At 39.0% G+C, this 10,416-nt stretch overlaps 1 non-coding gene across 1 annotated transcript; it reads right to left on the reverse strand.

The window, feature by feature from the left end:
* Nucleotides 1-117: 117 nt before the first annotated feature.
* Nucleotides 118-224, reverse strand: LOC141637115 (small nucleolar RNA R71). Its single transcript, XR_012541677.1, has one exon. It is a non-coding gene; the product is annotated as a small nucleolar RNA R71 (small nucleolar RNA).
* Between the last annotated feature and the right edge of the window lie 10,192 nt (nucleotides 225-10,416).

Genomic DNA, 10,416 nt, shown 5'->3' on the forward strand with positions numbered 1-10,416 from the left:
ATCGGCACCGCGAAGCAATGGTTGAAGGGCCTTGATAAGGCCACCCTTGGAATAGATTCTTGGAAGAAGTTGGCTCTAGCTTTCTACAAAAAATTCTACCCACCGGAAAAGACTAACATGCTAAGAGCTCAAATTACGGGTTTTAAGCAAAGGGATGAAGAGTCTTTGTATGAAGCTTGGGAGCGGTTCAAGGGAATTTGTCGCTCATGTCCTCACCATGGACTTAGCGAATGGTTTTTGGTGCAACAATTTTGGAATGGCTTATATGAAGATTCTAGGAACATTCTCAATATGGGATCAAATGGAATGTTCACCGAAGTTGATGACAACAAACATGGAACAAGATTGAGGAAATGGCGGTCCATAACTCACAATATAGTAGACCTCGCAAGGCTACTAGAGGAGGAAAGCATGAAGTAGACTCCGTTACTCAATTGGGTGCTCAACTTAGTGCTCACATTGACACAATAAACTTGAAGTTTGAACAAGCTATGGCTAGACTTGAGGAAAACTCAAAATCATCGAAGCATCATGTTAATGCCATGATGGCATCCTCATCAATCCCAAGTGGGATATGTGAGAATTGTGGAACTTTGGGACATGACCAAGGTGAATGTAGGGGAACAAATGAACAAGTGAATGCTTTCCAAGCATACAAGTGTGGTACCCCTTATTCCAACTTTTACAATGAAAACACCAAATTTCATCCAAATATCTCATACAAAAGCCAAAATGTTCAAAACCCTCAAACAACATACACTCCACCACCCATGAGAAACCAAAATCAAAGACCCTTTTACAATCAAAACCAAGGTTACCAAAATCAAAATCCATACAATCACCAAAATGACCAAGGTTTTGATGTCCAAAAAGCGGTCCTCCAAATGCAAAAGAATCAACAAGAATTTTTCACTCAAATGCAAAAAGATAGCCAAGCAAAGGAAACCACCATCAACAACATTCTAGCTCACACCAAGATGTTGGAAACACAATTGACGCAACTAGCATCTTCAAGCTCACAAAGACAAAAGGGGCAATTACCACCTCAAAGTAATCCCCCTAGACATGAAACGGTTAGTGCCATTCATTTGAGAAGTGGTACAAGGTATGAAGCACCGAATAAGCAAGTTGAGGATGAAATTTGTGAACACTTAGCGGGATCGCATCAGCAGGCATATCAGAAAGCACAAAATAAGATTTCTTCTTAGAAATCGTATTACAAGTGACTGGCCACATAGGATCTTTCTTCTTAGCGGTCTGGGCAAAAATAATGGACTGTTTCCCTACTTTAAAGGTCAATGTCCATGAGCCAACATCTATAACTACACCAGCAGTGTGCAAAAATGGTCTACCCAAAATGATAGGAATGTGAGCATCCTTGGGTATGTCTAGTACAACGAAGTCAACTGGGAAAAAGAACATTCCTATTTGCACAGGAATATCCTCTAAGACTCCTATAGGCTGGACCGCAGAGCGATCAGCCATCTTTACTGTCATGTTAGTGACTGCAAACCTAGTCAATTTCAATTTCTTAGCAAGACTTAAAGGCATAACGCTAATATTGGCCCCTAAATCACATAATGCCTTCTCAATTGAGAAGGTACCAATATTACAAGGAACAGAAAAGCTACCAGGGTCAGCTAACTTATGCGGAGCAGTGTGAGTCAAATAAGAACATGACTCCTCAGTTAGTGCGACAGATTGCACAGTATCAAGTGACTTCTTTTTAGACAAAAGCTGCTTCATAAATTTCGTGTAAGCAGGCACTTGATTAACTAATTCAAGGAAAGGAACTTGCACATTTAAACTACGAATAACATTTTCAAATTTGTTAAACGATACCTGTTCCTTTGTCGGTACCAATCTCTCTGGATAAGGGGCTGTAAGAAGCAACTTAGCCCTCTCCTCTAGGTCTCTCACACCGGCATCAGTGGACTTAGGATGAAAATCCACTACCTTGTCCTTGTTGTAGCTCGAACCTTCTTCAGACCATCTCAAGAATGAACCATTAATCGTCATTGGGTCATACTTTGGGGCCGGGACAGACCCATCAGCATTTGGATCTTGCCTTAATAATTTCGGAGTCGTCGTACCCCGAAATAAGTGGTCCCTCAAGTTATCTGGCATTGGAGGATGAAAAGGTTCACGATCAGCAGCATCCTTAGTCGACCGACCATGTTGGTCAGTCGATTGACTGACCTTCTCAGAACCAGAAGCTGTATAGTTGCGCGGACTGGTCGATCGACCGGGTATGTCAGTCGATCGACTGATATACCTGTTGATCGTCTTTTTCTTACTATTGTTCACTAAGGCCTTTTTCTTGCTTGGTTCTGCCTCATCTTTTTCAGTGACATCTTCGACCAGAGCGGGCCAATCAAGGGTAGACCCACTCCTCAAAGTGATAACATTTAGGGTCTCTTTTTGATCCGACTGCGACGGTAATTGCCCCGGAGCTCGAGCTGCACTTTTGCTTGCCAGTTGGGCAATTTGACTCTCCAACATTTTTGTAGAAGTCTCTCTAGCTTGAGACTCCTTTTGCAGCAAACCCGACAGATTTTGAACCATGTTTTTCAACTTAGAAATGTCAGAACTTTGAAATTGCTGCTGCTGAGGCACATAGGGAGGCTTTTGAAATTGCTGTTGCTTATGAGGGGGCACATAATTCTGCTGCTACTGCTGCTGTGGACCCGGATTAAGGACATTCTGGTTAGTCCACCTCAAATTGGGGTGGACATTGGAGGGATCGGGATAAGTACCAGTCTGCCTATAATGTTGAAAGGCAGCACATGTTTCATTCAAACTAGGACAGAACTCCGAAACATGTCCCTCTGCTCCACATCTTTTGCATGTAAAGGGACCGTCTGAAACTGCATTAACTTTATAAATCCCTCCTTTTTGGGATCCCCCAAAATCTATCTTGTCGAATCTCGCAGTAAGGGCTTCTATTGCAGCTACTGCAGGAGATTCAGCCGATCTTCTCTGATTTCCTCTAGAATTCCCATGCTCAGCTTTATGGATGGCTATGTCATCAATGATTTTCCACCCCTTTGTCTCACCACTATTTTCTTGAAATGTCCCATTAGCTGCAGCATCTAGGATAGCTCTTTGATCGTCATAAAGACCATTGTAGAATTGGTTGCACAGAAACCATTTCTCAAACCCATGGTGTGGAATGGTTCGCACTAGTCTCTTAAAACGGACCCATGCCTCATGAAAATCTTCATCAGGACCTTGTTTAAAACTCGTGATCTGAGCCCTAATCGCATTGGTCTTCGAGGCAGAGAAATATTACTTGTAAAATGCTAGGGCCAGCGAATTCCAATCAGTAATCCCGTTAGCAGCTCGATCCAAATCTCGGTACCATTCCCTTGCAGCATCACGAAGGGAGAATATGAACATCGTCTCCTTCACCTGGTCCTGGGTCACACCTGCTGGTGGGGGTATGAAACAATAATAGTCAATGAATGACTCCATATGTTTAGCTGCATCTTCATTTGCAGCTCCCCCAAATTGGTTTCTCTCAACCAGGTTAATATAAGATGGTTTTGGCTCGAATTTCCTTTCCGTCCCGGCTGGCAACGTGAATCCCTTATAGAGATTCTCAGCTTTTGGCTCGGAGTGACTGACTATACTTGCTTCTTCAGCCATATCTGGAGATGTAACGGTCTCAGCCGAGGAAGTAGAAACAGGAGATGAAGGTGGATCCTCCTCAAATAGCTCGTTCTCGTAGTAATTGGACAGAGTACTCAGCTCTTCCTCTATCGGCAATATTCTAGATGATCGTCTCAACTCGCGCAAAGTCCTTTCGATCTCAGGATCTAATGGTCTCAATTCACTAGCCTGTGACCTGCGCATAAGAGGAAACTACAAGTAGAATATGAGAAACGTTTAAGGAATAGATGTCCCTTAAACTAAGAAAAAGACTAAAATAAAAAACAACCAAAAATTAAACAATTGCCTCCCCGGCAATGGCGCCAAAATTTGATACCGTCGTAGAGTACCAAAGATAAATTTATAAATCCAAACTACTACTATAGCTAATGGCATTCAGGGTCGAACCACGGAGAGGCGATGCAATTAATAGTTGTCTAATTTTATCCTAAAGTAACGGTTTTTAGGGGGGTTTGATTTGAATGAATCTATAACTAAAGTAAATAAATGAGTGATTTAAAGAAATTGGATGAAATCAAATTTTAAAAGGATGCTAAGATGGTCGGTTCACTGTAATTTCGGCGGTAGTATCATAGGTAAGTCTGAGTCGATCACGTGAGATGGGAAAATAAGAAGTCCTCTCTATCCATTCTTAACACGTAGCATATTTCGATCTAGCTACGGGTCCCTAATATCACTAATGCTGACTCTCATCCTGAAAAGTGATTTAAATGCCTAAATTAACTTATCTCTCGATCTTATTAATTTAGTCGTCTTAATTAAGTAGTCTATTTCCCTCCCCTATCTTTCGATCTTATCGGGTCGGTCAATTCCTAAGCATTCAACTAGTCGCGTGCACTCGATTCGTCAAAAATAGCGATTAAATTAATTAAAACGAAGTAAATCTCATGGGAGCCGGTCGATCGACCAGGTAGGCCAGTCGATCGACCATGGCGCGATTTCAGCCTTCCTATTTTACGCCGCCTACACTACAGATTCCCTACATCTTAGCACGATGGGTTTAGCTACTCATGATGAAAGTAATAGCAGTAGCAAAATTAACTAGTAAAGCAAACGAATTCATACTTAAATTAACTAAATAAACAATTAACATGAAACGATAATTTGGCTATGGGAAATCTAACTAGCAATTCTAAACTATGAACGAATAAAGTTAAATTGAAATTAAAGAGCGTAAATTACCGAATGAAAACAGGAAGAAGAATCCCAAAGCACGAACTTTTATTAAAGAAGAACCAAACTAATTTTTATTGAACGAAAATAAATGCTAAACTTTATAAAGAACCCTAATTTTTTCCCTAAAAACTGATGATGATGACTTGATAATAGGGTTGTGTTATATAGGAATATAACATGATTCTTATTTCCTAAAACCTAATTACATTGGGCTTTCTCATCTTTTAATTTCCCGTTAGATTAACGGTTTGGTCGATCGACCAATGGGACCGGTCGATCGATGGAACTGCGCTAAACAATAGCTTCTGTAAGTCGTGCTCTGGTCGATCGACTAAAACTACCAGTCTATCGACCACTTCAACAGGTACTTGGCTCCAAAAGCTTCGTGAATTCGTCTTTCGGGCCTCGATACGCGCACCAAGTTCGCTTCCCAAGTAATTACTTCATGTCAACTAATATGCCAAGTACTCGAGGACGGATTCGGCTTGATTTCCGCTGAATTCTTCACATTTCTGCAATATTATACAAAAACACAAAAGTAGACGGAAATAGGGAAAATAGTAGCTTAAACTACACAAATGAGCTCTGAAATGCGTGTAAAATAGGGTGTAAAACAACATATTTAGGACACGCATCAGGTGTCTAAATAGTCCCTGTGCCCAAAAAGGATGGGAGAATCCAGGTTTGCGTTGAGTTTAGAGACCTGAATAAGGCCAGTACAAAAGACGACTTTTCATTGCCACATCTCGACATACTAGTGAATAATACAACAGATCGTGCACTCTTATCATTCATGTATGGGTATGCCGGCTATAATCTGATTACGATGGTCGTAGAAGACATGCCTAAAACAGCGTTCGTCATGCCCTAGGACACCTATTACTACACAGTAATGCCATTTCGATTAATCAATGCTGGAGCCACATACCAACAAACTGCCACGACCTTGCTGCATGACATGATGCATAAGGAGGTGGAGGTCTATGTTGACAATATGATTGTCAAATCTAAAGATAGACAGGGTCACATCGCCAATCTTTGCAAGTTCTTCCTCATGCTTCGCAAGTACAATATGAGACTCAATCCTCAGAAATGCGCGTTCGGAGTAATATCTAGCAAATTGTTAGGACATGTAGTCAGCCAAAGAGGAATAGAGATTGATCCATCCAAAATCAAAGCTCTTATCAAGATGCCACACCCACAGACAAAGAAAGAAATAAGGGATTTTGTGAGTTTCTTCATGTAAGTAAGAAAATACCTGGATGATGTAATTTTGTTGATATTAATATACTTACCTTTTATCAAAACAAAAGAATTAAGAAAATTTTAGCTAAACCGCCTATCCTTATGCCGCCACAGAAGGACCAACCTTTGTCTCTCTACCTTAGAGTGATAGAAATAGCTATGGGTGCTATGCTAGCTCAGACTGTGGGAAAAGAAGAAAGACCTATCTACTACCTTAGTAATAATTTCTTGGATTATGAGGTCAATTATAGAGATACCTTGCACTTGTGTGGGCAACAAAGAAGCTGCGATATTACATGCTCAGCTATTCTGTCAAAGTCTTCTTAAAAATGGACCCTTTCAAGTACATATTTGAGAAGCCAGTTCTAAATGGCATACTAGAAGATGGACTTTGAGGCTTTATGAATTCAATCTCAAGTACGTACCTTTGAAAGTCATTAAGGGACGAGCAGTGGCCGAATTCTTTGTAGACAATCCTATATCGGATACCCAAGTGATAGATACATGGTCATTCCCAGATGAAAATATCCTACACACCAGTGTGGAATCATGAGACCTCTACTTCGATGGAGCTTCCAATTTAAGTGGGTGTGGCATAGGAGTGTTTCTCATTTCTCCTGAAGGTGAGTATTTACCGATTTCAGTCAAACTCAACTTCGAGGTGACTAATAATGCAGTAGAATATGAGGCATGCCTCATTGGTTTACAGGTAGCAGTGAGCTTAGGTATCAAAATACTCCGAGTTCATGGGGATTCATCCTTAATCATCAACCAAATTACAGGATCTTGAAAAATCCATAGTGAAAGTCTTGCACCTTATTAGGCTAGGATAGATCTAGTGGCTCAGTTCTTCGATTAGGTCACCTATCTACGTCTAACTCAAGAAGAAAATCAATTTGTAGACGTTCTTGAAAAACTTGCATCTCTGATTAATATGCTTGACACCATGATAGAAATGCCACTATGTATAGAAAGACGGTCTAAGCCAACTTATGTACACTTCCTTACCGACGATGAGGAAAATCAAGATGAGCCTTGGTACCAAGCCAATCTGAATTACAAGCTCAGTGGTGTATACCCATCGGACATGGATAAGAGAGGAGAATGCGATAGATGGTTATTATCATCTCAATACGTCCTAAATTAAGAAGAGTTATACAAAAGAACGCTACAAGGTGTCATTTTGCTTTGCCTTGATCATTTAAAAGCAAAGAAGGTTATGGAGGTAGTCCATGATGGAGAGGGTGGTCCTCATATGAGTGGGCCAATCATGGAAAAGAAGATCATGTGTATGTGGTACTACTGGACGACTATGGAGACAGACTGCATCAAATATGTCAGACATTGTCATAACTGTCAGATCTTTGGGAATGTGCAACATGTTCCACCATCCTTCCTCTACACGATGATATCTCCTTGGCCATTCTCGACATGGGGAATTGACATGATAGGAAATATCACTCCAACAGGGGCAGGAGGTCCCTATTACATGTTAGTAGCTATTGCTTACTTCACCAACTGGGACGAAGCAGCATCCTATGCTGCCCTAATAGTGCGTCTGCATAGTAAATTTCATTAAAGGAATATACATGGGATATTTATTGGCAATACTAGTTAGGTGATCAACATATATTGGTAACGATTGGCCAACTAGGGTTTAATGTTACTGTCGTGTGACGGCAGTGTTCAGCTGATCCTTTTCGGTCACACCTAAAGGAACGAGCCCCAATAGAAATCTAATTATTTGTATATGATATAGTTTAATTAGTCCCTTGATAAATTGACTAAAAGTTAGTCGATTGAGTTTTATAAGAGAGACCGAGTTTGTAACTCGTGCCGTTGGAAGTTATTATTCAATTATACGATAATTAATTAATAAATTTTATTGAGAAGGGTTTTAGTAATTAAATGTTAATTCACTAAAATTGTACTAATTGACTAATATGATTAGAACATGTAAGTGTACATATAACTATGGAGTGTTGTAAGATAAAATAATTGGGTAACACTTAATTATATAAGATGATTAAGTAGATGATTTACATATATTTGTAAGACAAATATTAAAATCAAAATGGACACATGTAGGAATACACGTGTCTGAAGGAAATGTAGATTCATATACATGTTAACATACTCTTATATGTCTAAATAATTTGTCATAAAATTAATTACGGATTTTATGCATGCAAACAATAATATAAATAGAGGAGAAATCATGTCCTTACATAGTAGATTTCGGCTATTAGGGCACAAGAGAGATCACCTTTCTCTTCTTGTTCTTGAGCTTTTCCAATGGAAGAACAAAGATCTAAGTGTAAGATCTCTCCCTATGTATTATACCCAAGGCTCCTCTTAATATAATTAATATTACAAATACTAGTTGTAATATTAATCAAAGGTAGAGAATTGAACCAAAAATTTATAAAACACTTATATTATTTCGGTTTTATGAGAGAAGATGAGGAGGATTTTTCTTCTCTCTAGAACTTGATTTTGGATGATAATGTTGGAATGAAAATAATACACTACACTTAGTATATTATTAGGTAAAAATTATAGAAAAACAATGATAGTTTTTCTTCCCCAAAACCGTGTAAGAGGAGAGCTATTGGGGAGCCAATGCATGGAAAAATTGTTCTTCACAAGGAACAATAGGCTTGCATGCCTAGACTTGCTTTTTCATCATTATGTTTTATCAACTAAATAAAACAATTAACTAGCTTAATGCTCCCCAATTTTTCGGCACTTTACATAATATGGATCCCATATTATTTTTGTCAATTGTCAATGTGTCACATGTCATATGTGACATAAATATGTTATGTATTTTTAACATATTAAAAATCAACGTATTAATAAAAATACGTCACATACAAAAATCGACTTAGTAATTTCATAATTACTTGTGCCAAAATATTTTACCATAAATTTCAACTGATTGAATTTATAATAATTCATTCATTTTAATTGTTACATTAAACAATTTATTTCATCCGAGTAATTATACAATTTAATTACTCAGACCGTATCTCATTTAATCACATTTCAATTTGATACGTAAATTTTACTTCCAAAATCGTCCGTCAATTTTCAAGTAATTTAATTAACTCGCAACGTTATACGATCAATTAAATAATCAATTAAGAGTGTTGCCCTTTAGGTATGACCTAGGGGTCAACTGATCACCACCGTCACACGACGAATGTCAAACTCTAGTCGCCAATCATTACCGATATATGTTGACCATTGACAGAACAAAATTACTTCCCAATTGTATTCTTTAAAATGAGATTTAATAATGATATTTAAATCATGTGATCGCATTATTGTAGAGGACACATTTCCCAACAATCTCCCACTTGTCCTCGACAAGTGTGCGTCACCAATTCTCTTGTCCTATTACTATCTCCCACTCAATGCAAGGTGTCTTTCAGGTCGTACTTGCAAGTGATCATATCGAGAGTGGTTTCCTCGATCTGGAGAATAACTGATTGACCGGATTTATCCACTCTGGATACCTTCCGAGCGTGGCCACGCATTTCCAGTTCATTACTCCTCGAGTGGCCCTGAGATATTGTTATAACTCTGACTAGCGGTGGACAATTCCTATCGCACTCATTCCCTTCGGCTAGCCACAGCCATCATAACCCAAAATATGCCCATTTGACCCCATTTACGAAGGTCGTAGTAACACAAATCAAAGTTAATCAAATCCGTGCCATCTTAGGCGAATAGTCTCTAGTCAAAAGAATCGACTCATTAGAACACTATAGTAGCTCTCGCCACGACCAGGCTATATAAATTTGCCAGAACTCTATAAGCGGTCATTAGGTCCGACAAAATGTTCCTAACAGTCTGCCTATGTGATCGACTAGTCATCTCACATGACTGTATGGCACTTGAACTTGCCATTAATCGCCTCACACTCTAGTCATTTCGAGACGTCACCTCATATAAGTAACTATGGGCAAAACAATGTTAATCCATGTTCACTTTAACGGGGTTCAATTGTCTCTACAACCCGTTTGGATGTAACAAAGTATAAATTAAGGATAAAAGACAAATGCGATTATGAACATGAACAAAAACAACACTTTTATTTCATTTCAAAATCTAACAAAAATTTGGTACACGTTTAAGTCCCATGGACGCAACATGCCCATCATGCTTAGCCTGCGATAAAGGCTTAGTGAGCGGATCGGCTATGTTGTCATCCGTCCCAACCTTACAAATCGCAATTTCCTTTCTTTCAATGAAATCTCTTATTACATGATACTTTCTAAGTACATGTCTAGATCTATTACTAGACTTTGGCTCCTT

This window comes from Silene latifolia, chromosome Y (genome assembly GCF_048544455.1).
Source record: "Silene latifolia isolate original U9 population chromosome Y, ASM4854445v1, whole genome shotgun sequence".
Taxonomy (NCBI): Eukaryota; Viridiplantae; Streptophyta; class Magnoliopsida; order Caryophyllales; family Caryophyllaceae; genus Silene; species Silene latifolia.